This window comes from Echinops telfairi, unplaced genomic scaffold (assembly GCF_000313985.2).
Source record: "Echinops telfairi isolate 266 unplaced genomic scaffold, ASM31398v2 ScPeMD7_7469;HRSCAF=8507_0, whole genome shotgun sequence".
NCBI classification, from domain to species: Eukaryota; Metazoa; Chordata; class Mammalia; order Afrosoricida; family Tenrecidae; genus Echinops; species Echinops telfairi.
The window spans coordinates 25,765,425-25,792,837 of NW_022111372.1; the positions used below are offsets into that span (position 1 = coordinate 25,765,425).

General features: G+C 45.9%; 1 non-coding gene and 1 pseudogene across 1 annotated transcript; one reads left to right on the forward strand and one right to left on the reverse strand.

Moving 5' to 3' along the window:
- LOC101660298 overlaps positions 1-27,413 on the forward strand; it is a 140,394-nt pseudogene that overhangs the window by 17,090 nt on the left and 95,891 nt on the right.
- LOC115873685 lies at positions 7,823-7,986 on the reverse strand. Its single transcript, XR_004048570.1, has one exon. It is a non-coding gene; the product is annotated as a U1 spliceosomal RNA (small nuclear RNA).

Genomic DNA, 27,413 nt, shown 5'->3' on the forward strand with positions numbered 1-27,413 from the left:
TACGAACATGTGTGAACAATCCAGTCGGTCTATGTGATAAGAAATCTGAGGGATGACCTGGTTAAGCCATTAAGAAAAAAAATCCAAGAGAGGTTAATAGGAAAGATACTCAAGCTTATTAACATGCATAAGAAGATGCTGGGCTGATGGAATAATTTGGGCTGCGATGGATCTACTTGTAAAATTAATGCTGGATCAAAATCTTTTGAGACCTGGAAAAGCGAGTGCCCTTACAGGTCTCACTGTAATTTTAGAAGAGAAATCAGGCTTCCTGTACTATCTTAGAAGAAATTCAAGTGGTAGAATCTAGGACATTGGTTATAGTCAAAATGCCTCTGCTCTTTGTTTATTCATAAATTCTTCAGTTCCACCCCTCAACCCAAACTGTAGCTACCTTAGCCCTGGTATCATAGTGGATGACAAGTTGGGCTGCTAACTGCAGCGTCAGCAGTTCAAACCTGCTAGCTGCTCCATGGGAGTTGCTCCTGTAAAGATTTACAGCCTGGGAAATCCTGTATCCCGTCACTGTGAGTCAGAATCTACTCCACAACAGTGGGTTTGTGGAGTTGTTACTGTTAATCCCCCTTAGCACACAGAGAGGAGAGTAGAAATGTTGTAATCCCAATTGTTAGTAAATGCTGCATTACCATAAAATCACATGAATTATCGATGCAGCCCTCCCACTTGCCCTGTTCTAGAGGATTGCCACTCTGTGACTGTTAATGAAGCTTGACCTCATTTATGGAGTAACTTAGTGTAATTTCTCCCTGAGATGAGAAAGACCAAGCTAAAAGGTGTGTTTGGGAGAAGCTAATTCCAAGGGCTCAAGCAGAAAGAAAATGTTTGGAAAATGAAGATGGCAGCATGTGTACAAATGTGTTTGATACATTTGGTATATGGATTGTTTTAAGAGCTGTAAAAGTCCCCAATAAAAAGGATTTATTAATTTAAAAAATAATAATAATGCTGGGTTGTAAACATAATTGCTGGACTCCTTTGCAAGTTGACTTATGGGAAACCCAGAATCGCTATGCTCCTAGAATCACTGAACAAGGCAGTATCTGAGTGGATGCATTCAGCTGGAGTCAATGTGCATCATACGAGACGTCTGGGGAGACCATTGCCCATTTGCCCTTGCCTCTCAGTATCTGACTTCACTGCCAGGTGAACCCGGTGAGCTGTATGCCCTCACTTCTCATGATGCTATTCGACAGCCAGCTGGACCAGTAGCATCACCTGGGAAGTTGTCAGAAATGGGCTCTGTCTTAGAGCGAATGAATCAGAATCTGCATTTTCACCAGATCCCCAGGTGATCCTTGCATTAAAGGTTGAGAGCTCTTCTCTGATCTTCAGCTTTAGGTCAGGGTGCCCTTAGGGCTTTTGAGAAGGGAAGATTGTGGCTGATGAACCTGTACCCTAGTTTTAGGGTAACCCTTCTTAGGAGGCTCCTGCCACCATTTTAGAGGGCTGCAGATAACCCCTTCTTGGCTTCAAAGAGAGAAGATCTATGGATACTATAATAAGCCTGAGAGAAGTACTCCCTCAATGCAAGAATACTTTCTTCTAGTAAATTGGCATTCTATGATGCTCACCTTCCCGACACAACCGCTGAAGACAAAGCGGGTGAATAAGAAAATGTGGTGAAGAAAGCTGATGGTGCCCGGCTATCAAAAGATATAGCGTCTGGGGTCTTAAAAGCTTGAAGGTAAACAGGCGGCCATGTAGCTCAGAAGCAACAAAGCCCACATGGAACAACATATCAGCCTGTGTGATCATTAGGTGTAGAACGGATCACTGAAGACAAATGGGTGCATAAGCAAATGTGGCAAAGAAAGCTGATGGTGCCCGGCTATCAAAAAGTATAGCGTCTGGGGTCTTAAAGGCTTGAAGGTAATCAAGCGGCCATCTAGCTCAGAAGCAACAAAGCCCACATGGAAGAAGCACACCAGCCTATGCAATCACGAGGTGTCGAAGGAATCAGGTATAAGGCATCAATCAGAACAAAAAATCTTACCATAGTGAATGATGGGGGGAGTGCGAAGTGGAGACCCAAAGCCCATCAGTAGGCCACTGGAGATCCCCTGGCAGAGGGGTCTCGGGGAGGAGATGAGCCAGTCAGGGTGTGATGTAACAATGATGAAAAATACAACTCTCCTCTAGTTCCTAGATGTGATAACTTTCTGGAAGTCGATCTCCAGGCCTTTCTTAATAGTGGGCTTTAGTCTGGACAGTCCACTAAAACTTGTTCAGCATAATAGCAACATGCAAACTTCCACTGACAGATAAACTCTGCTCACCATCATCCAGTTCATCTGACTCATAGTGACCCTCCATATAGGACAGAGTAGAACTGCCCCTGTGGGTTTCCAAGACTGTCAATAATGATGGGAACAGAGAGCCCATCTTTCTCCCATGGACAGCCAGTATGTTTGAACTGTTGACCTTGTGTTCAGCAGCCCAACATGTAAACCTCTGGGCCACCAGGGAACTGGCAGAGGTGGGTGGCTTTGTACAAAAGGGCTTCAAAAAGTTCACGGAAAGTTCCATTGGCTTTTATTTTCCCATGAACTTTTGGAAGCTCTCCTCATGTGAGGTATATTGGTCCAGAATCAAACGCGGTTCTCCTTGATAGATATCTGTATGGATTTTGAGCTCCCACTCAGCTAAAGGCCCTCACTTGGAACAATCCGTTCTTATGGTGCGGCCCTCCTCAATACTTAGCTTCATGAAGGGTCACTGAAGACCTGGGTGCTGCGGCAAAGTGGCGTGAAGAGATCAGATGGTGTCTGGCCAACAGAAAGAAGAGCATCTGGGGTCTTAAAAGCGCATCTTAAAACAAGCAGTCACAGAAGGGAGGGGTCAGCTAAGGCCACCTGGCAGAAGCACAAAAGCCCTTGTAATCCAAGGATTGTAAATAATGAAATTCAAGGTCACAGGAGGGAATTTTATTAGAGCTTAAATTCTGAGCACCCAGTTTGCAGAAGGCTATGGATGACACTGAAAGCCCAAAATCCATTTCAGAGTCCCCATGGAAATCAAGCCTCCATTGAATTCCCTTAGACTATTGACCAGGTATTTGAATAGCCTTGTCGTCAGACATAGGAGTATCAGAAAGTAAATTAATTCAAATATTAAAAAAAAAATCAAACTCACTACCATTGAGTCAATTCTTACTCTTAGGGACCCTAAAGGAAGGTAGAACTATCTGCCCCTGGGGGTTTCTGAGTCTTTATAGGAACAAACACTCATCTTTCTCCTGTGGAGCAGCTAGTGGTTTCCAGCTGCTGACCTCACAGTGACCAGCCCAGTGGGTAACCACTGCACCACCAGGGCTCCTAATGCAAATAGAGTTATGTTAGAGTTTAGCATCTTATCATTTGTTTTCCTTTTGGCCCATTTAAAATTTGTTTTCACTTTTATTATTTCTTGCTTTATTTAGGACTGATGTTTTCTATTTTACTTTGCTATTGTTGTTGGGAGTGATTTTTTTTTTGGGGGGGGTCCAGGATAGGTAAATCTACAGAAACAGTAACTAGATAGGTGGTTCCTTAGGGTTACGGCAGGGGAGGTTGGGGACCCATGGGGCACTAATAACCATGAGTGGAAACTTGAAGACAGTGCTCTAAACTTGTTTGTGGTGATGGCTGCACAAACCATTCCATGGTAGGGTATGTGAATATTATGTCACTAAAACTGTTTTAAAAGTTGAGTCTCCTTCATGCTGTGGGTGGATTCTATCATTGAACCACCGCTGCTCCCATCTCCGTACTGAGGTCTGGGCAAATTGTAGGACAGCAATGATAAGCACAATCTGCCACCGGTGTCTAGAGGCAGGTTAAACGATGATATCATGGTGGTTTGTTGCTCCATCCCTCACACCTTAGTAGATATTACCCGTGGCTTTCAGCTTGGTTGCTTTTGCCATCATGAAGAAGTTCAAGGCCAAGGAATGGCTCTTCACTGGTACACTTTTTGTGATAGTTGTCTGAAGATGGCAAGCACCCAGAAAGCGACAAGATCCAAAATACCTTGATAGTAGAAGGGCAGCTTCAGGCTCACAGGCTGACCCGAAATGGCATTTGTCACTCTCATAGCCTCAAGAGGAATCCAGTTTCTCGAGGCAGTAACATTATGAATAGTCTTTTGTTCCCCCAACAGTTTTATTGGCAAATTATTTACATATCACACAATTCAGTAGTTCAATCGTTCAAGCATATCAAGGAGAATTGTACATTCATCACCACATTCATTTTAGAGCACCCCTCCCACCCCCAATGGTTGAATAGTCTTTGAACTTGGCTTGACTCTCTTGGCTATGTTCAGGAACCACCTCTCTTCTTTCTGTGTGCTCTGTTGATAAGCTTGCACTCTTGCTTGTCACCCTGATACTCTGAGTATTATTATTTGTCCCTAGGTTGTCTCCTCGGATGTATATTATCCTAGGACCAGGATGAGGTTGATGTTGGGCCCAACAGGTTTTGGTAGATACTCAGCTCACCACTTTCCTGCTAATTTGTCATAATGTAGAGGTTTCAATGCTACTGTAGGTTTAGAATCTATGACCCAGTATTTTGAATACCAACAGGGTCACTCATAGTTGACAGATTTCAATGGAGCTTTCAGACTAAGACAAATTAGAAAAGAAGACTTATCAATCTACTTCTAAAATCAGTAAAAACCTTAGGAATAGCCCCAGAATATCACCTGATATAGAGTGCTGGTAAATGAACTCCTTAGGCTGAAAAGTGCTCTAAATATGACTGGGGAGGAGCAGCCTCCACAAACAGAGTGGACTTTAATGACACAGATGGAGTAAGGCTTTCAGGACTTGACATTTGCTGATGTGGGACGGCTCAGACTGAGAAGAAATAGCTGCAAGCATCTGTTAGTAACCGGAGTGTGGGATGCATGAAGTATGAATGTAGGGAAGCTGGAAGTTGTCACAATGAAATGGAGTCCTTGATGACTGATAGCCTAGACATCAATGGACTGAAATGGACATGGGCAGGGTATTGACCAATTTGAATTGGACAATCATATGGTCTAATGTGCCAGCAATGACAAGTTCAAGAGGAATGATGTCATGTTCATCATCAAAAATAACACATCAACATTGATCCTAGATTAGCATTTATATCCCTACAAGAAAGACCAGTTAATATAACTATTATTCAAATATCTCTTCCAACTATGAATACCAAAGATAAAGAAACTGATGATTTTTTTTACCAGTTTCTACAGTTTGACACGGATCAAGCATGTAATCAAGAGGCATTGATAATTACTGGTGATTGGGATGTGAAAGCGGAAATGAAGGGGAAGGTTCAACGATTGGAAAATAAGACTTTGGTGAAAGAAACACCACCAGAGAACATAAGATATATTGTTGCAAGGTCAACAACTAATTCATTGCAAATACCTTTTTTTAAACAACACAAATGGAGACAGTACTGAGGCCCTCACCAGATAAAATACACAGAAATAAAACTGATTCCATCTGTAGGCAGAGATGATGGAAAAGCTCAATAGCATCAATAAGAACAAGGCCAGGGGCTAACTGCAGGAAGGATCATCAATCACTAACACGCAAGTCGAACTTGAAGAAACTGGAGAAAATGCAAACAAGTCCATGAGACCCAAAGTACTACCTGGGGTATGTCCCACCTGAATTTAGAGGCCATCTGAAGAACAGATGTAACGCATTAAACATTCATGACCAAAGACCAGATGAGTTGTGGGATGACATCCAAGACATCATATCTGAAGAAAACAAAGATCATTTAAAAGATAGAAAGGAAAGAAAAACAAAAACCAAGCAGAGACTCTAAAGCTTGCTCTTAAGTGTAGAGTAGCTAAATACAACAAATAGAGAAATGATGAAGTAAAGGGCTAGGCAGATTTCAAAGTGTGGCTTGAGAAGACCAAGTAAAGTATTACAAGTAAAATGAAATCTGCAAAGAAACAGAGTAAAAAATCAAAAGGGACGAACACCCTCAGAATTTCTTAAGCTGAAAGAACTGAAGAAAACGCCCAAGCTGTGATTGTACTATTGAAGGATCCTATGTAGGAAGGATTCTGTGCCTTGTGTGGATCCACTATCAGTGCTCATGGAAGCAGCAGTCAAGAGATCAAAAGATGTGTTGCACTGGGTAAACCTGCTGCACAAGACCTCTTTAGAGTACTGAAGAGCAAGGATGGTACTTTGAGGATTAAAGTGCACCTGAGTCAAGTCATGGTATTTTCCATTGCCTCGTGTGCTATGGAAATTGGACATTGAATCAAGGAAGACCTAAGAAGAATTGATGCATTTGAATTGTGGTGCTGGAGAAGAGTATCGACAGTCTAACGGACTGCTAAAAGGACAAACGAGTCTGTCTTGGGAGAGGTACAGCCAGAGCACTGCTTAGAGGCAAGGATGGTGAGGCTTCATCTCACGTACTTGGAGCATGTGGTCAGGAAAGACCAGTCCCTGGAGAAGGCTATCATGCTTGGAAAAGTAGAGGGGCAGCAAAAGAGAGGAAGACCCCTGCTGGGATGGATTGACACTGGCTGCAACCATGGTCTCAAGCACGGGAACGGTTGTGAGGACAGGGCAGGACGGAGTAGTGTTTCCTTCAGTTGTGCACAGGGTTGGAGCTGACTCGATGACACCTAACAACAACATATAGGAAGCAACGAAAGAAAACGGAAGGTAGACTCAGGGTCACTGTACCAAAAACAACTGGTTGATGTTCAACCGTTTTAGGAGGTAGCATATGACCAAGATGCAGACAGCAATCCCAGCTACACTGACGTGAACTGGTAAAAACCAAAGCCCTGGGAACATGTGGACTATCAATTCCGATGTTTCCACAAACAGGTGCAATGCGGAAGCACTCACCTGCCTATACTAAGAAATTTGGAAGACAGCTATCAGCTAATCATCTGGAAGAGATCCATATGCATGCTCATTCCAAAGAAGATTCCACTGGTCTGAGGAAATTATCACGCAGGGTTATTAGTATTATGGACAACATCATACAAGCATCGTACAGTTTCCACCTGAGCATAAAAGATGGAAGTTGTCAAGGATGTTCTTTTCACTTGGATCCACAGTCAACACCCATGGAAGCAGCAGTCAGGAATTCAAATGACGGATTGCACTGGGCAAGTCTGCTGCCGAAGACTCCTTTGAGATGTCAAAAAGCAAATATGTTCTTTTGAGGATGGGGGTGCAGTTGACCCATGCCACGGTATGTTCAGTTGCCTCAGGAGCATGTGAGTGCATGACACTGAATAAGAAAGTTCAAAGGAAAATAGAGGCATTTGGATTATCATGCTGGTGCATGTGGTAGTCACCTAATCTGGTGTCAATTTAAGGATTAAGAGTGTAGGGGTGGAGTCTAGGCTGTCAATCTGGAGATAGCCAATGAGACTTCTGTGGGCATGTCCTTCTCTTGAGGATTCTGGGAAATCTGGTACTTCCTTCTTGGAGGCAGAAGACACCTCTCTCTCTCTCTCTCTGCTACTTCTTGGGAGACGTTGCAGAAGACAAGCCACATGGACGCAACCAGACCTCAGAAACTGGAGAAGCCACAGAGAGACCCCTGCCAGCGCTGAGATGCTTACAATACCACTGGACCCAAAGACTTTCTACCCACAGGCTGTGATCGTCCTGCATTTGACTTCATTGCATGTGTTTTGTGAGTCTGAAGAGGACTTTATATATTGGTATCGGACATATGGGCTAATATCAGACTTGTGGCCTTGGACTAGACTGGGTTGGGATGTTTTCTCAATGTCTAATTCCTCTTATATATAAATCTCTTTCTTTTTTTTTTTTCAGGGGATAGCACGAACGCAGTCCCCCACTACCACAAATTGTGCAGTCAAGTTTCCCACATTTGGGGAAATCGCAGGGGTCAGCACACCCAGAGTGCAATGGGTGAGCCTCACCCTGGGAAAACCACCTTCATGATCATGGTATCTCCCCTGCCAGGTAAGTATATAAATCTCTTTCTTATACACGTATGTGTGTCCATGGATTTGTTTCTCTAGTCTACCCAGACAGACACAGTACAGAACATTGAATATACCATGGATTGCTGGGAGAATCGGGAGCCTTGCTGCTGCAGTAGTTAAAAGCTTGGCTGGTAATCAAAAGGTTGGCCATTTGAATCTGCCAGCTCTCTACTAGAGGGAGATGTGGTAGTCTGCTTCAGTAAAGGTGTACCACCTTGGAAACCGAATAGAGCTTATTTAGTCCGTTCTGTAGGGTCACTTTGAGTCAGAGCCGACTCTGCAGCAGTAGTTTTTGTGGGGGCCCAGAAGAACAGACAAATCTGTCTCAGAAGAAGTAGAGCCAGGCTGCTAGGATGGTGGGACTTCATCCCATGTACCTTGTCATGTCATCAGGAGGGACCAGTCCCTGGAGAAGGGCATTCTGTTTGGTCAAGTAGAGGGGCATCAAAAAGGAGAAAGGCTAAGGAGCAAGATGTGTTACGTAGTAGCTGCAACGATGGACTCCATCCAGCATGGCAGTGACTGTGACGATGGCACGTGACCAGGCAGTGATCTGTTCTTTGGTACAGAGATGGGGTCCTTACGAGGCAGAACCAGCTTGATGGCACCAAAGGCTATCACCACATCCAATAGTGTATGCATACACAACAGAGCTTGCTGCCAAGCTCATACAATGAATGAGTATTATCAATATGGCAGCTTCCAGTGGAATGAGAGTTTCTTTGAATTTAATAGTTCACCAGTACTGTCTAATAATGCAATGTGATTATCTTCTGTGCTGGGATCTCAAGAGCCAGTAGAATTCATATCCTGGCCAGTCTAGACTACTTGCTGCAGCACCCTGGCCATGTTCTAGATCCATTCTGGCTTACAGACACGCCTTTCCCTTTCCCTAGAGCACTTTCCCTGCACCTGTCTGCTGAGCAGCTTCCCTGATCCCACACTGGCCTGGGTGCCCTCTAAGGCTTTCCAAAGATCCTCGCTGCTCCTGCTGAGTGCATACTCGTAGCTCCTTCGTAAGTGACTGCTGCTAGGTTGTCTTAGTTACGAAGTGCTGTGTAAAAGAAATACCACAAGTGGGTAGTTTGAAAGGACAAGGGCAACTGTGGGAAATACATGGCAGAGCAGGCTAAATAAAGCCCAGTCTCGTGGCCAGAGGACCAAAATGTTAAGCTCCTGGGAATTGGAAAGTCCCAGAGAGAAAGCAGAATGAGAGAAAACAACCCCATAAAACTGTCTGTGAACTTCTGGGCTCAGCCCTGAGATGGACAAGTTGGGACCCGGCTTTAAGCAGCATGCTGTAGACTTTGTGTACTGAACTACAAACTAGACCACCTCCCAGGTCCCAGACTGGCGGCTGGGCATTATGCACCCAGGGCATTATGTGCAGGGCACGACCTCAGGGTTTGAAAGCAGAACAGGACCAAACCCACAGAAGGCTGATTGGTATTTCTGACCTGAACTTCACCAGGACGATTCCCTTCTGTTATGAGTGGAATTGTGATCTTCAAAAATATGCGTTGTCAATCCTTACCCCGAGCCCCGGCGGGTCTGTCCGGTAAACATTGGGCTGCTAAATGCAAGTTTGGTGACTCAAGTCCACTTGCTGCTCCGTGGGAGGACGATGAAGCTAACTGGTCCCATAAGGAATTAGGAGCCCTGGTGGGCAACTGTCAGGTACACGGCAGTCAATCATTCAACCTCACCAGCTGCTCCACTGAAGACGAGATGGTCCGCGTGCCCTGAAAACCCTCTACAGGGTTGTTGTGAGTCAGAATCGCTTGATGGCAGTGGGTTGATGCCTGTGGAGACAACCCCATCAGGGAATAGGGTTTTCTTTATTATGATGAGGCCACCTCAGAGAAGGATAGGTACAGAAACAAGCAAGGACAGAAGGGGGAAGAAAAGTAGATGCTACGTGGAGACCACCAAGGAACTGAGGAACAGAATTTGAAACAGACAAAGATCCTTCCCCAGAGCTGATAAAAGAGAGCCTTCTCTGAGAGTCAGCGGCTGAATTTGGGCTGCGAGTCTCCTGACTTGTGCCGGGGGTGGGGGTGGGGGGGATTCTATTCTTTAAGAACACCAGCTTGTGATACTTTTACAGCATGAAGACAGCTGCTAAAACAGAAACATCCACGTTCTCCATAGGATTTAGACAAGCTCGAGAGCTTTGTAGTATAATCATCACATGTCTAAGGCACAAGTCAAATGTACCCACGCATGTGAAGAGTCGGGAAAATCTCGATTTGTCCAAGAAAGAACAATCAGCAAATGCCAGTGCCGCTGTGCCACGGGGTGACAGCAGCTAGCTTAACAGTGCTCCAGTATGTAAGAACCAACATTACTGAGGTGAATGAAGTAGGCTGTCTTATACAAAGAAGAACCAAGGGGGAGATTTAGAACCCAAAATACTATAACCAAGATAAAAATCTCACTGGATGGGCTCCATAGCAGAATGGAGAGCACGGAGGGAGAGTCAGTCGATCTCAAGAGTGAGCCATAGGAAAGATCCACTATGACTAATACAGAGAAACAACCACAAACAGTACCTGAGCTATCCGTGGGGGAAAACCAACAAGTCTAACCATCCTGTCATCTTTGTAGACCAAGAGGAGAAAGACTATGATACAGAAAGTCATGAACCTATAGAGTCAAGAATTCTAAGAACTCCAAACAGGATTAACTCAAAGAAACCCATGCTCATTATCACACTGCTGAAAAGTAAGCAACTAGAAAAAAAATCTTGAAAGCCACTAAAGAGAACCAACACATTATTTATGGGGAACCTAAGTGACACGAATACAGGCTACTCTGAAAGGCAAGGGAGCATTTGAAAAATTCGGAAAGAAAATAACTGGCAATCCACAATTTTACCTCCAGGGAAAATATCCTTCAAGAATGAAGGTGAAATGAAGACAGTCTCAGGTTTAGGAAGACTTAGAATCTCAACTGCCAACAATTGCATTGCCCAAGAAAGCTCTTTAAACATTAGAAATGACACCTGCAGGAAAGCAGGGACATCAATAATGAAGGCAGAAACAGAAATGGAAAATACCTGGGTTGATACAGCAGTATCGTTCTCTCGAGCCCTTTAGTATGTGTTTGATGATTGAAAGTCAAAATGATAACATTGTCTAGAGTTTTCCATGTGGTGGGTGAGCTTGCCCTAACCTCAGAACTTTCACGGAGATGGATTTGGAATACGTAAGTCATGAATCTAAATGTAAAGTGTGAAACTGTAATATTTTTGGAAGACTATGTAAGAGAAATACTCATGACCTTGGGTGAGGAAGAGAGTTCAGAGAAATGACACCAACCCACCCCCCCAACACAGACCCACACTGGAAGACAGTATGGTGCTTTGTTAAAAAAATCAGAATATAAATACCTTATGATCCTGCAATCTTTCTACTTGGTATATAACCTAAAGAAATAAAGGAAAAACACAAACAGATATATGCCCACAGACCCATGTTTATCACTGTAATTTTTATAATTGCAAAAACCGATGGAAACAATGAAACACCTTGTCTGTGGAGGAAAGCAGTAATCAACGGCGGTACATACACATGACAGCATATTGTTGTTGTTAGGTGCTGTGGAGTCAGTTCTAATGCACAGTGACCCCACAAACAGCAGAATGACGACACACTGCCCACTCCTGCACCATTCTCACAGTTGTCCTTATATTCGAGGCCATTGTTGTAGCCAGCATCAATCCATCTTGTTGAGGGTCTTCCTCTCTTACACTGCACCTCTACTTTACCGAGCATTTTCCAGGGACTAGTCTTTCTTGACAACATGTTCAAACTACACGAGACAAAGTCTCGTCATCCTTGCTTCTAAGGAGCATTCTGGTGTACTTCTTCCAAGACAGATGTTTGTTTTCTTGACAGTCCATAGTACTTTCAGCATTCTTTACCAGCACCAAAATTCAAATGCATCGGTTCTTCTTAGGTCTACCTTATTCAATGTCCAACTTTCACATGCTTATGAGATGGCTGAAAACACCATGGCTTGGCTCAGACTCACCTCAGTCCTCCAAGTAACATCCTTATTTTTCAACCCTTTAATACAGTGGTTCTCAGCCTTCCTAATGCTGCGACCCTTTAATACGATTCCTCATGTTGTGGTGACACCCCAACTATAAAATTACTTTCATTGCTACTTCACCACTGTCATGTTGTTACTGTGAGGAATCGGGCGACTGCTGCTTAAGGAGATCTCGTGCAGCGGACTTACCCAGTGCAATGCATACTCTGACCCCTTGGCTACTGCTTGATTATGGAATATTATGCACCCCTAAAGACAACGATGAGTTTGTAAAACACCTCATGACATGGACAAAATATGAAGGCATCATGTCACCCAAATGAATTGCTCTCACAAAGATAAATATTCTATGACACCGTTGTTATAAAGAAAAAACAAAAATAGGGGCGGAAAAGTTTTCACACTGAAGGAAAAAAACTTTGAAGACTGCTGTGGACAAGAGTGGTGGTGGGATGAGGTGGGGTGACTGTAAAGAGGAGAGGAGGGGGCCTAAAGAGGAAGTGGGTTAGCCTGGGTAGACTAGAGAAACAAATCTACAGAAGCTCATATGTATATAAGAGAGGACCTTGTATACAAGGGTAAGTGTACATTAAGAAAGCATCCCAATCGAGTGCTGTCCAAGCCCATAAGTCCAACACCAATCTACAAAGTCCTCCTCAGTCTCATAAAACACACACAATGAGGCCGACTGTAGGAGGAAAGCTGAATCAGTGAGTGTGTAAGCATCTCAGCCCTGGCAGGGGTCTCCACACGGCTGCTCCAGCACCCAGGGCTGAATCAGGCTAGGTCCATGTGGCTTCTCCTCGGGGATGTCTTGCAGGAAGTGAGCCTTGCCAGCTGAAGCAGGGAACTGGCTAAGGCAGCTGCACCCTGGTCCGACCATCAGAGAGCAAGAGACCTGAGAACTAGAAAGGCAAGGCTCAACGAGCCATTTATCTCTCCGCCCTTCAATTAACCCCACATGTGTTTATCGACCAGGTTGGCACAATAAACCTTGACTATCTCAGGAACGAGGGACAATGTGGAAAAGGAAAGAAGGAGGAGGAGGAGGAGGAGGAGAAAGAACTACATGCATGGGATCCTGTCACTGTTTTGATTGATGGTCTGTGCAAGTACATATAGTATGTTTTTCTTTGTGTGTGTTATATTCCATAAATACAAGGGTAAAAAATTAATACATAAAACGTTTAAAAATCAAATTAATACAAGAGAAAGAGAAGGGCCACTGCCTTAAAAAACCCTCGAGATTCCTTACCCACAGGATCTAAACACTGCCCTGAGAGGTTCTGTAAGGGGGACAAGTGACATTGGCCCGGCTTACAGTCTTCTGTGACGTGGGAGTTAGTTTCAAAAACAAGTCTGATACATTGGATTTCCTAAGAATTAACATCTCTGTTCTTCAAAAGACAGTGTGATAAGAGAATGAAAGGACAAACTGCAGACCGGGAGCCAATTTTTAGGAGTTGTATATTGGACAAAGGGCAGGGCACCTAGAGAAGGCTCAGCAATCAGTATCAAAGAAGCACGCAATGTAACCAAACAAGGGGTTTTGAGGACTGGAGTCCCTGGCTGGTGCACATGGTTACGAACTCTACTAGTAGCTGTAAGACTGGCAATTTGAACCCATGAAGAGGTGCCTGGGAAGATAGGCCGGGTGGTGTGTTTCCCAAAGCTCACAGGCTTGAGAAGCGTATAGAGCAGCTCTGCGCTGCCCACACGGGCCGCCATGAATCCGAATGGACTCGGTGACAATAACAACAAAAGAGAAGACAATGTTGTAATATTAAAGAGTGGTCAAAAGCTGTAAACAGACCCTTGAGCACAGTGAACAAGCAGATGGCAAATGAGTACACTGTCAACATCATTGTCCATCAGGAAATACAAATGAAACCCCTGTGACCCGGCACTCTCCTATCCTGCCAGTCAGCGTGTGGGATTGCAGAGCTACTCTGAGTACAAATGAGAACCTCTTGGAGAAGGGATGTGTGGTCCCTTATTTAAAACCCCTCTCCAAACTAAAACAAACCCAGTTGTCATTGAGTTGGTCCTTACTCCTGATGATGGCTGGCCTTTCTTCTGAGGCACCTCTGGGTGAGCTTATACTGCAGCTAAGCACATTAAGCACTACCTATGCGCTAAGTGCATTAACCTGTGCAGTGCCTATGCACTAAACGCATTAACCTTTGCACTACCTCTTTAAAGTATAGAAAAGCAAGGATGTTACTTTGAGTACTAAGGTGCACCTGACCCAAGCCCTGGAATTTTCAGCTATCTCTTATGCATGTGAAAGTTGGACATTGAATAAGGAAGGCTGAAGAAGAATCGAGGCATTTGAATTATTGTGCTGGAGAAGAATATTGGAAATACCATGAGCTGCTAAAAGGACAAACAGATCTGTCTTGGAAGAAGTACAGCCGAAGTGCTAATGAGAGGCAAGGATAGCTGACATACTTTGGACATGTTACCAGGAGAGACCAGTCCCTGCAGAAGGACATCATGCGTGGTAAGGCAGAGGGGTAGTGAAAACGAGGAAGACCTCAATGAGATGGATTGACTCCGCAGCTGCAAGTACGGGCTCAAGCATGGCAACAATTGTGAGACTGGCACAGGGCCGGGCAGTGTTTCATTCTGCCATGCATAGGGTGACTGGGGTCAGAGTTGACTCAGTGACACCTAACAACAACAACAACAACATGCTATCTACATGATGTAAGACGTGTGCCAGTTTGTATTTCCTTCTATGTCCTACATTGAGTAGAGTGGACAGCATATCATAGCCACTCAACTACTTGGTGAATAAAAGAATATTGTTGTCAGGTGGGATCGAGTTGGTTCTGATTTATAGAGAGCTCCTGTCTCCAACAGAATAAAATACGACTGGGTCCTATGTCATCCTTGTGATTGTTGCTATGCTTCAAGCATTGTTGAAGCCACTATATCGAACGATCTTCTGACAGTCTTCCTGTTTTTGTCCCCCCACCCCCACCCCCCACTTCCCCCACCCCCCTCCCCCTGATTTTCTACTCTACCAAGCATGATGTCCTTCTCCCGGCACTGGTCGCTCCTGATAATATGGCCCAAATATATTAAGAGGAAATCTTACCATCTTGGGTTCTAAGGAGCATTCTAGCTGTACTTCTTCAAAGCTGTTTTCCTGGTTCACCTGGACGTTCGAGGTATGTTCAATGTTCGTTCCCAGCATCATAATTCAAAGGCATCACTTCTTCTCTAGACTTCCTTATTCTTTGTCCAACTTTTGTATGCAGATGAGGCCCGTGCAATGATCATGGCTTGGGTCAGGCACACCTTGGCACTCAAAGTGACATCTTTGCTTCTTTTCAGAACTTTAAAGACATCTTTGCATCAGACTTGTTCAATGAAATGTGCCCCTTGAGTCCTTGATTGCTACTTCCATGGGCACTGATTATGAATCCATGTAAAATGAAATCTTAGATAACTTATATAAATCTTATTTTCACTTATGCTGTTGGTCTAGTTGTCAGAATTTTTGTTGAAGTGTAACCCTTATAGAAGGTTGTATAGTCTTTGAACTTCATGGAGTTGTAGTCAGTACTTGAAGTCCTCTTCTGCTAAATGCTTCCGACCCCACCCCCTGCCCACCCCACTATCGTGATCCCAATTCTACCTTACAAATCCGGCTAGACCAAAGGATGTACACTGGTACAGATAGGAACTAGAAACACAGTGAATCCAGGGCGGATGATCCCTTCAGGAACAGTGGTGAGAGTAGCAATACCGGGAGGGAAGAAGGAGGCTGGGGGCAAAAGGGGGAACCGATTACAGGGATCTACATATAACCTCCTCCCTGGGGGATGGACAACAGAAAAGTGGGTGAAGGGAGACATCTGACAGTGTAAGACATGACAAAATAATAATTTATAAATGATCAAGGGTTCATGAGGGAGGGGCGAGCAGGGAGGGAGGGGAAAAGATGAAGAGCTGATGCCAGGGGCTTAAGTGGAGATCAAATGTTTTGAGAATGATGAGGACAATGAATGTGCAAATGTGCTTTACACAATTGATGTGTGTATGGATTGTGATAAGAGTTGTATGAGCGCCCAATAAAATGATTAAAAAAAAAAAGAAGTCCTCTTCACTTACAGTAAGCAAGGCTGTAACATGTACAAGTGGTTAAATGAGTCTTCCTCCAACCCTGATGCCTTGCTCGACTTCCTGTAGTTCAGCTTCTCAAATTATTTGCTCAGCATACAGCTTAATAAGTATGACAAGATGATACAACCCAAATGCACAGCTTTTCTGACTTTAAACCAAGCAGTATCCCCATGTTCTGTCTCAATCAATGTCTTTTAGTCTCTATACAGGTTCTACTTAAATTTTCTTAGTCTCTAGAGTAAGTCAGAATATAGTTATATGTTTAAATCACTTTACTTATTAATGAAAAAGTTATCAAAGATTTTAAACATACATGATAGTTACGTAATCTTGTGTCAGCTTGAGGATATTGAATGAAGGGGTGGAGTCTAGCTTGTCAATCAGGTCACAGCCTGATGACACTTCCATTTGGGCATGGCCTTCTCATGAGGATTCTGGGAACTCTCTCTCTGTTTCACATTTCTGTTGGTAAGCCACATAGAGTCACACTGATGGCAACCAGAGCCCTGGAGATCCATCCACTGCCATTGAATCCACAGGACTCTCCACCCACCGGGTTGTGATCTTCCTGAATTTGGCATCATTGCATGTGCTGCATGAGTACTGAGAGAAGTTCATGGGTTAATATGGGACTTATGGGCTAATATCGAACTTATGGACTTAATCTGGACTGGGAAGGGATGTTTTATTGATGTATTACTTCTTGATATAAAGTTCTCTCTTAAATATATATAAATATCTCTGGATTTGTTTCTCCAGCCAGCCCAGACTAACACAGCATATAAAACATTTTAACAGAATCTCAATACTAGAGGCAAATGGACAAATGTCATTGAACTAACATGTGATCACTGTTGAAAACTACGAGTTGAACTCTCCCAATAACTCTCAACTACACTTCCCTGTCTGGGTCTTTGGTCAAGTTTTATCTTGAGTTGTGGTGTCTCATTGCTTTGTAGTGTTCCCTACTTCCATCCTGTAGAGGGAACACAATGAAATACATCATCCTTTTCCCAGAAGTGTGCTGATACTGTCACCAAAGGTGGTAGATAACTGTCAAAAAGAGTTCACATTGGAATTGTTGTTATTGCTTGTTAACATCAAGCTGGCTTTTATTCACGGGGACCCTGTGTGCAGGAGAACAGAATGACCATCTTCATGACCATTGATATACCGTAGACCCATCTTGCTGTATATTTTGAATGTCTTCCAACCTGAGAGGATCCATGGTTTTCACTGGTTAGTTTTCAAAAGTAAATCGCCAAACCTTTCTTCCCAGTCTTAGTCTGGAAGCTTTCCTTCAACCAGTCCACTGAATGACTCTGTTAGTATGTGAAATGTCAGTGCATAGTGTTCAGCATCACAGAAGCATGTAAGTGACCATGTAGCGCAAACTGATTTTTCCTGACACTTTGGAATTAGTATTTGAGATTTTTAGGCCCTGTGCCACAAGGCTTGGTCGAGGTGATGCTGAGATAATGAGAGTCTGCAAAGGGATATCATTAAGGCTTTACATGGAGCCTGGAGACAAACTGGACAAGCTGAACAAAGTGCTTTCCCAGAGGGGCTGCCAAAGGGAATATAACGGGACCTGAAAACTAAACTAGATGGTGCCCGGCTACCATTATCAACTGCTCTATAAGGGATCACGTTAGGTGATCTTGGATAGAGTGGAAGGAAAAGTAAAACAAAGCTCAAAATCATAAAGCATAGACCAGACGTCCTGGTCTGATAGAGATGGGTAGAATCCCGGGGACCATGGCCCTTGGTCACTCTTCAGGTCTAGAAATGAACTCACCCTCAGGACTCAATTTTCAGCCTAATAATCGACAGCCCTGTCAGGGGAATATTAACTCTATCAAGGTACACACGTCTCAGAATAATCAACCATTTGAGTTCAAAAGGGCAGCATTTCCCCTAGGACAAAGATCAGAAGGGTTAGCAAAGAAGGAAGAATGGAATCGGGGAAAAACAGGAAGGAAGTGGGATACGCGATATTGCCTTGTGTGAACAGCAGTCAGGGAGATGAAACGGCACTCAGGGAGTGCATGGATTGGTGGGTGTGCAACGAACGGTCTGCTCTACATCGTCACCCGATCGACAGCGAACAGTTTATTGCTTACATTTTAAGGTGGGTGGTTGAGGAGAGGGAGGTGAAGAAGTTAGGACAGGCTGCTTTCTTTTCCTAAAGTGTGCCTCGCTGTGGAGGAGCATTAGGACCAAAGGCTCTGAAGCCGAGCACTGTCTTTGAAATGAGTCCGTGCCAAAGACGACCGCCTTCCTTCCTGGGGGGAAGCATTTTGGTAAAACGGTGTGGTTTTTGGTGTTCCAGGCAGAACTCTGGGTTGCACATGCTTCTGTAGCTTTGACTCTTCCAGCTGCTGCCAAGCCAAATCTGACTCATGGCAACCCCCCACCCCTACCCCGCATGTCAGAGTAGGCCTGTGCTCCATAGGGTTGTCAATAACTGGTTTCCCAAAGAAGTTCACCAGACCTTTCCTGTGAGGCGCATCCGGGCAAACTTGAACCTCCAACCCTTTACTAATTGCATGCATGATGAGGAAACTCGTCTCTAACTATTGAAAAAAAATCCCCCGCCCTCTCTACAGACAACGGAACATATAGTCTTGGCTTTCCTTCAAGCAAGGAACCATAACCAGTGGAGAAGCATTTTAGTGTCTGTATACGGATTAGGTGATTAGGCTGTCAAAAGCCTACCTTCTCCTTACTAGTTTTCACAAGGCCACCCAGAACTTGATGTTTGATCTCTTCCCCATGTCTCAGGGTTGGTGTGTAAGGAGTCACATACCTGCCTCACTCATAGCAGCCCTGTAGGACAGGGTAGACCTGCCCCTGTGGGTTTCTGAGACTGTCCCTCTTGACAGGAGGAGAAAGCCCTGTCTTGCCCCCGTAGAGCAGCTGGTGTTTGGACTGCTGGGCATGTGGATCATAGCCCCACGCGTAACCACAGCACCAGATACGTTTGGGAACCTCTGGTCTAAAAGTTGATCCAAGCTTCTGAGCCAGGTTCATGACAATGAGAGAAGGGAGAAGCAGCTCTGCTCCCTGTCAGGTAGGCTTCATGAGACAGGTTCTGGTGGCTGAAATCCTGGTGTCCGTTCGAGGTCTTGCGGAGAACAGCAGGCCCCGCTGCCCACCAGTACGAGAAGCCAGGCCTGTATGCTCGCTGCCAGCAGGGCTGCTGACGGGCCAGAAAGAGCAGGCTTGCTCGGGGAAGGAGAACAGGAACACGGTTGTGAGAGCTTTTCACTGTTCATCCGAATGTCCGGTGGTGTTGCAGCCCAGTTAGAGACACTGTGTGGAAGAATCTTTTCTCCTGGCAACGTCTCCTCACTTCGCCTTCTGCCGGTGCCTGTTCTGGAAAATTCCATCCTTTCCCACTGGGACTGTATGTGTCACTGTTGATGCGATCATAGCATCCACTGCAATTGCTGTGAGCAGGAGAGAGCCAGAGAGAAGGAGATGCGGCGCGTTCTCTGCGATCACGAGAGGATTGAAACAGGGCAGTGAACCAAGGAAGAAGCAGGTCACCATCTCTCTGGGGGTCAGGAAAATCCTCCCAGCCCCTTGTCTTCGGAGCAGAATGTTTAAATGCCACTGGAGATCCCCTTGCAGAGGGGTCTCAGGGAGGAAAAGAGCCAGTCAGGGTGCGATGTAACAACGATGAGAAATACAACTTTCCTCTAGTTCCTAAATGTTTCCTACCCACTCCCACTACCATGACTCGAATTCGACCTTGCAAGTCTGGCTAGACCAGAGGATGTACACTGGTACAGATAGGAACTGAAAATACAGGGAATCCAGGGCAGATGAGCCCTACAGGACCAGTGGTGTGAGTGGCAAAACAGGGAGGGTAGAGGGAGAGTGGGTTGGAAAGAGGGAACTGATTACAAGGAACTGTGTGTGACCTCCTCCCTGGGGGACGGACAACAGAAAAGGGGGTGAAGGGAGATGTCGGACAGGGCAAGATATGACAAAATACCAATTTATAAACTATCAAGGGCTCATGAGGGAGGGGGGAGCGGGGAGGGAGGGGAAAATGAGGACCTAATGTCGGGGGTTTAAGTGGAAAGAAAATGGTTTGAGAAACGATGTACAAATGCGCTTTACACAATTGATGTGTGTATGGATTGGGATAACAGTTGTGTGAGCCCCTAATAAAATGTTTAAAAAAAAAAAAGAAGACTGAATGTGGAAGAGGGTTCCTGTGCGGTTAAGCAATCCTATGTCAGTTCAAACAAAAAGCTGCAAACCTTCTTGAAAACTTGAACGAACAGCCAGGAGAAGCCCGTCAGGAGGACTGTAATGCCAGCAAGCATCAAATGCAGATTTGGTTTACAGAACATGGAAAGAACCGGAGAAGGAGGAAGCGTAATCTTGACGCTGCCCAAATAGTCGATGATGAGCTGAACAAGATACCCTAAAGAAAGGTGAAGAATCACTCCCAGAGCAGATGTTCCGTGTGGACAAAATGAGCTTTGGGGGCAAAAGAATCCCAGAACAGACTTAACCATTACAAAGAGGCAAAGTTAACACTTGGTTGCAAAGGCATTTAAAGACAGAATCACACTGCTGTTTGTAGAAAATAAAGCTGGATTTAAATTTAAAATAAATACATAAATAAAAAATAAAAAAATTTTTAAAATAAAGCAAAAGCCGAAATGTCAAGTGCGGATGGTTGGCCATGATAGCTGCCGGGGCTTCCTGTGGCATGGGACAGTGGTGTATAAACTACTTTGCATAATTTTGAAATTTCCAATGGTGAGAATTTGTAGGTGCTACCTATACCTCCCGGCTTCAGAGCAGGATTTCACAGCCTGGAAAAGGGCCTCATGTGAGCCCGAGCAATAGGCGTGTCTGTATGCAAATTAGGTGATTTGAGCTGAAGTGTGAGCCGGACCCTTTGCCTGATGATTCTAACTGACGTTTCAGATGGCCTTTATCCTCAGTCATATGTGGGCTGACCCATAACCTGAATGACTCATTTATTAATGACTGAACGTTGTAGCAACGTGGATGTTGAAATATACGGTAATGATTCAGTAAATTGCCTGAATAATATCTCTTTATCTTAAATGGCCTTTATTTTGTAAAAAAAAAAAAAAAAAATCCCTTCCTCTGGACCTCAGAAACCCACTGGTACCTAAAGGAAAGATTGTGCCCATGCCATCAAGTTCTCTTTGCCATGGATGGGAAATGGATAGATTAGACAGAAGTGACTGCAAACAGGCACCAACTGATGGACGCACAGAATGGAAGACTTTTAGCCAGTAGGTCACACAATCCATTTGTGATGCCCCAGCTTCCAGTTCGTTTCAACCCACAGGTTAACCCGAGCACTAAACTAGGTGACAGCAAGTCACCCTTCTATGGACTTTCTTCCGGGATCCGATGGCCCTGAAATGGTGGCATTCGTTACTCAGCCACTTTGTCCTGGGTCTTCGGCACAGAAATGGTGAACGGTCTACAGAAGTAAGGCCAGTAGGCAGATGGGAAAGTTTATGGGTTTCAGATATGTTCTTCTGAGAAATTCAAGGTTAACCCTCCTATTCAAGCACGCCGATTCATATTACCAACTAAGAGTGATTATGCCAACCTGAGCTGGATAATGCTTGCTGATTTTAAATATATAATATTTCTTATGCCTGGATTCTCCTATTTTACAACATGCTGCATTAAACATCCTCTGTGCATATCTGACCTCTGGACTTGTCTTGGATGCCAAGCGGCGCTGTATCAACCAGCCTTGTACAGGTGTCACCTGACCGCACTTTGTTTCCCTGCTGCGTTCTCTCACTCGCCACCCAGGCTGGACGTGTGAGTGCGTTCACACCCCTCATGGCTGACCTTGACCACAGGGGCACCAGGGTCTATAGGTAATGCTGGAGAGTCTCTGCATAGAGCAAATAGTTTGCACTTGGCCACCAACCTCAAGACTGGCGGTTTAAACTCCTCCAGGGGTGTGGTGGAAGAAAAGACGGGCAAACCACTGCTGGGCAGATGACAGCCCAGAAACACCACCCCCTCCCCCACCGCCCCATGGAGCATGTCTATTCTGTCACACCTGGGGGTGCCACGGCCCACCATTCACTGGGGGAGCATGAGCTTTCTTCTCTCAGGCTGGAAAGGCTAAGGTGTGTGTGTCCAGCTCCATAAGGTTCCCTGCTGACGACCACATGGGTAACAGCATCTTTCCTCCTCCACCTGCCTGCTGTCCTTTCTCCCCAGGAGTGCGCGGAGAGCAGAGAGGGAGGGAGGGCTTCCACTCAGACCACCACTCCTTCGCTGGAGCCTTCTCCAAACTCAGGGTCCTTCACAGACGCCCTTGGGACAGGCTCTGCTTTCTGAGGAGAACTCAGGCTCGGACATACATGGCAATAATGAAATAGATAGAATTGCTCGGATTGTATGTCTTTATCAATAAGGTCCCAGCCATTTGTCACTTTGTTGTACTGTGGTGGCTTGGGGGTTGCTATGCCCACCTTTTATTTTTTTCCGGAAGGTACGTGTTCCCACCAGACGGGAGGTTACCAGAACCTGTGGCCATTGAGCCAAGCAGCTTTTGATTGGTAGAGACCCTGCACCTGTCAGGGAACTGTGCTCCATAGAGTCTGCAAAGGCTGACTGTGCAGAAGAAGAAGACCAGGCTTTTTTTCCAAGGTACCTCTGGGTAGACTCGAACTTCCATGCTTTTGTTAGCAACCAAATGAATGAAGCCATTTGGACCAGCTGGGGACTCCAGGAGGAAGGCTGGGAATGAGATTCACGAGTCCTACCTCAGACCTTCGACGACCTATTAAATAAGCCTCCCACCTGATTGTGCTGGTGGCTCCGTTTGAGAACCAGTACGCAGACTCTTCCCTTCTCACCCAGAGTGTCTGCTTTGGGAACCTTCGCTGCTGATTCACACACACACCCATGTTTAAACAGGGCAGTGATTGTGTGGATGGCACGGGACAGGGGACAACAGTCCCCTTCTGCTGGGCATAAGCTGCGAGTCCACTCGATGGCAGGCACCGAACCAAAACAACACGCCTATTTGAATTCAAGATGCACCAGACGGGCCGGGGTGGGGGTGAGGGGATGTTAACCAGAGATAGGGTTTTAACATAAATTGTGAGCCGGGTGAGATGGGTAGATTGAAAGAACAGGAGGACCCTTCTGAGAAGAGAAGGCAGCAGATAGAAACTGGCCGTGTGGCTGAAGGAGCTCTTATGCTGGACACGCCCCACCCCATCACTACCCTTGTATTCAACAGCCCCCACTTGTCTGGCTGCCACGTTTTGTCTGGCTCCTTGCCCTCTCCCTGGCCACAGAGGAGCAGCTGACCAGAGAGCTTGTGAATGACCAAGTGGATGAAAATGAGCTGAGCCAACTACGATGCCCCCTGCTTTTTCCTTCTAGATGCCTGAGCTAGGAATGGCAGGCACCTTTGGCGTAGTGGTTACACATTGGGCTGCTAGCCGCGCCGCCAGCAGTTCAAAACCACCAGTCGCTCTGCAGCAGAAACTCTACTCCCATGAAGAGTTACAGTCTGGGAAACTCACAGGACCGGCTGTGTCCTGTCCTGCAGGGTTGCTTTGAGTGACCAGTGGTGGGAAGAGGGGACGCCTGGCAGCGACCCTTCCACACACTCACAATCCAAACACAAGTTTTCCTGTAGTGGCTGAAATACTTTCCTTTGGATTCAGTCTGCGTGCATGAACCATTCTATTTTTGTACCATACCAATTATTGGAGCTGATGGTTGAACGGCTGGATTCAGGGAAGTGTAGGAGCCCTAATGGAATTAATTAATTGGATAATATTGCCTGACAAATGGCTCTGCTATACCAAAGAGAGCTTGAGACTTAATTACTGATGTCACTTATCTCTCTATTTGCACCCCAACAATCACGGAGTCATTTATCATTAATGTTGGGCCATCTTATAAAAGGAGACCAAAATATGGGAAGGGGGGAAAAAGCAGTATCTTTCTTCCCCACCTCATTATCCTGATAAATCATAACAGACGCAGTTAATTAGATGGGCAACCTTCACTGCTGACTCCTGTCCAGCAATTACATCGGAAAGAAAGTCCACTTGGGAACACCATTTCCCCTGGGAAGAGATGAAAGAAAATTTGTCACAGGAAAAGGGGATAGTTTTCCAAGCATGCTGAGAGGTTCACAGTTTCTCGAGAGAAATTTCTAGAACGAGGGGCTGGAGTTGTTTCAGAAAAGTCACTTGTGCTTTTGTTGTTGTTGTTCCCTTTTAAAAAAAATCAATTTATTAGGGGCTCATACAACTCTTAATCCATCACGTGTGCATTCTAAGTGTAGCTGCTGACTGATGCTGTCCCCCTAGTCTCAGGTCTAGGTAATGGTTTCAGGTACCCCTAAGTCCCCAGGGGAGATCAGAACCTAATTAAACAGGGGAACAGGTGTAAAGAGGGCCTGATTAGATCTGGCCAAATTAATTGCTGAGATTGGGTTTGCACTGGGGACCTGGAAACAGTGAATTAAGTATGGCCGGGATGCAGCTAATCCCTTGGTACTGCGGCCACTGTGTATAAAACAGACTGGCATTCCGCCGGGAAACACAAACAAAGGAGGATTTGGACTGAAGGTAAAACCCATCCTTGTCCGGGGAAGGCTGGGCAATGAGTCTTCCCTCATGGGGTGGCCTTAACTCCAATTTGCCTGTCTGGGACTCCCCTGGTTTACACTCCTTGTTCTTGCAAAATGATTACTGCCACCCCTGTCATTCTCCAAGAAGGTCCCAATTTAGACCATCTTTTAGACGCTTACCATATTTCAAATGTCAATTTTATGCTGCCTCTATTGAAATCACAGTGGCTAGGTCTTGGGCTGTGATCCGCAAGGTCGACAGTTCGAACCCACCAGCAGCTCCAAGGAAGAAAGACTGGGCTTTCTACTCCCGTGAACAGTCACAGTCTGGGAAACCCACCGGGGTTGCTGTGCTCAGCATGGGCTGGACGGCAGAGAGTTTGGCTGCTGTATATGGAAGGGCCCACAGACTGCGGCAAGGACAAACTGATCTGTCTGGGAAGAAGTGCGGCCCGGGTGCTCTTAGAGGCAAGGATGGCGAGACTTCGTCTTCCACACTTTGGACATGTTATCAGGAAAGACCAGTCCCTGGGGAGAGACCTCATGCTTGGTGAAGTGGTGTGACAGTGAAAACGAGGAAGGCAGATGGATTGACACCGTGGCTGCAACCATGGGCTCAGACCTCGGAACAATGATCAGGATGGTGCAGGGCTGGGCAGTGTTTCCCTCTGTTGTGCGAGGGGTCACTCTGGGTCAGAGCTGACTCGATGGCCGCTGACATCATCATCAACAACAACGACAACAACAACAACAACATTTTGTTATCTTTACTGAATGAAACAATTGGCCTTGATTTCAAAGTGTCTGAGACGATGCTAATAACTCCTTGTTTGGACCATTCACAGAACTGGGCCATTGTGGTGGCCGAGCCAGCTGCAGGACCTGGGCGAAAAGTTGGCCAGTGAACCAATTCTGAGTCACTTCCTCAGTGCTGAGAGCTAGGAAGTGGATGGGGACAGACAGAGGTCTTGACTAAGAGCAGCCGGCAATCTGGTGGTTAGGGCAGGGAGGGGACAGTGACACCGTGCTTCATGATTTAATAATAGCTACAACCCTGGCCTCAGTCCTACCAATGGCCACGAGGGATGTTTCCTCCGGATCAGGGCTGGGAACAGTCCCTTCCGGTTCAAGCCTCTGCAGAGAAGTTGCAATTTGCCTTCCCATTCCCAGCCAAGGGCATTGTGCTTGGTCAAGTTGAGGGTAAGCCAAGGAGAGGAAGAGCCTGGGCAAGATGGCACCTACGAGCAAGCACCACCCCAGAGGCACTGAATCAGGACCCACCTGTTTAACAAGAGTTTTTTTGAGACGTAAGACTCGCCCGGGGATCTATAAGGAGCACACGGCGACACTGTTAAACATGTAGGCTTGATGCACTCTCTCCTGGATGGAAATGCACCTTCTCAGCAGGTATCAAACCAGAATGGACAGGTTCGAAGCCCTGGTCCTGTTGTGCAGGAGGTTGTCATGAGCCAGAGTCAACTAGCTGGAAACGAACAACAGTACATTAATTTAAGTATCAATATATATCCAGTGGGTGGAGGAGAACACCAAGGGTTGGTGATGATGACCAGCCTGGTCCGGGCAGTTGGAGCCAGCCTACCCAGCAGCACAGCAGAAGAAAGGCCTGGCCGTCTGCATCTGCTCACAGCCAAGAGAACTGTACAGAGCCGTTCCACTCTGTAACGCGATTTCACCAGTTGGAATGGACTTGGTTAAAATGGGATTTGGGGTGCAGGGGAGGGAGGAAAGGAGGTCAGTCACCATCTATCTGAGATGAGAACTGGGAAACTGGGGCTACCTGGATTAAAAAAGAATGAAAACAAAGAGAAAGGAGAAGGGAGAGCGTGTGTGGAGGCGGGAACACGGTGCGTAGCACATCCCAAGAAGAAGCCCACAGTCAGAGAGCGCAATCTCGGGGCGGGATACATCATTCTCCAGTTGTTTTTCTCAGCCTTCCGCGAGACTCACTCATCAATCGCCGACTGCACATTTGAGGGCACCAGACCTTGAGGCAGGCAGAAGTGGAAGCAACGGAGTGCCCAGGGCTGGGGGGAGAAACAAAGTAGCCCCATCCGTCAGAACTTACAGCAGCCTCTCAGGGCTTCTCAGGTGAATCCTGACAGGCCAGCCCTTGCGCAGTGCCTGAGAGGGGATGAGAGAAACACGTGTTAACTAACCTGTGGCTCAGTGGGGACGGACCTGTGGCTACTGATCTCTCTAGCCAATGGCTGCCGTGTGGCGGGCTTTGGGGACCCCAGGTGTCACACCCACGTCGCTGGTTCTTTCTAAGTGTCTTATGTGCCCCTATTTCCTTTGGGTTGGTAGGCTTTGGATTGCCACCGGTCTATGTTCCATCCAAAGAGACGGTGAGCCTTTCAGAACATTCTACAGAGCAATCCGTGTGATGGCCAAATGCCCCGGAGACTGCAGGCCCCACAACCTCAGACCTGGGCTTTCAGGATGTTGACAGTCAGGGTTTTTCTAGCCAGAGGCTGAGGAAAGGATGAAAGCCGTAGGCCACCCCGTGCGTGTGTCTGTGGATGCTGATGACTGCGTTTCTTAACGGGGACCTGAGAAGAGAGCGCCGATGAGC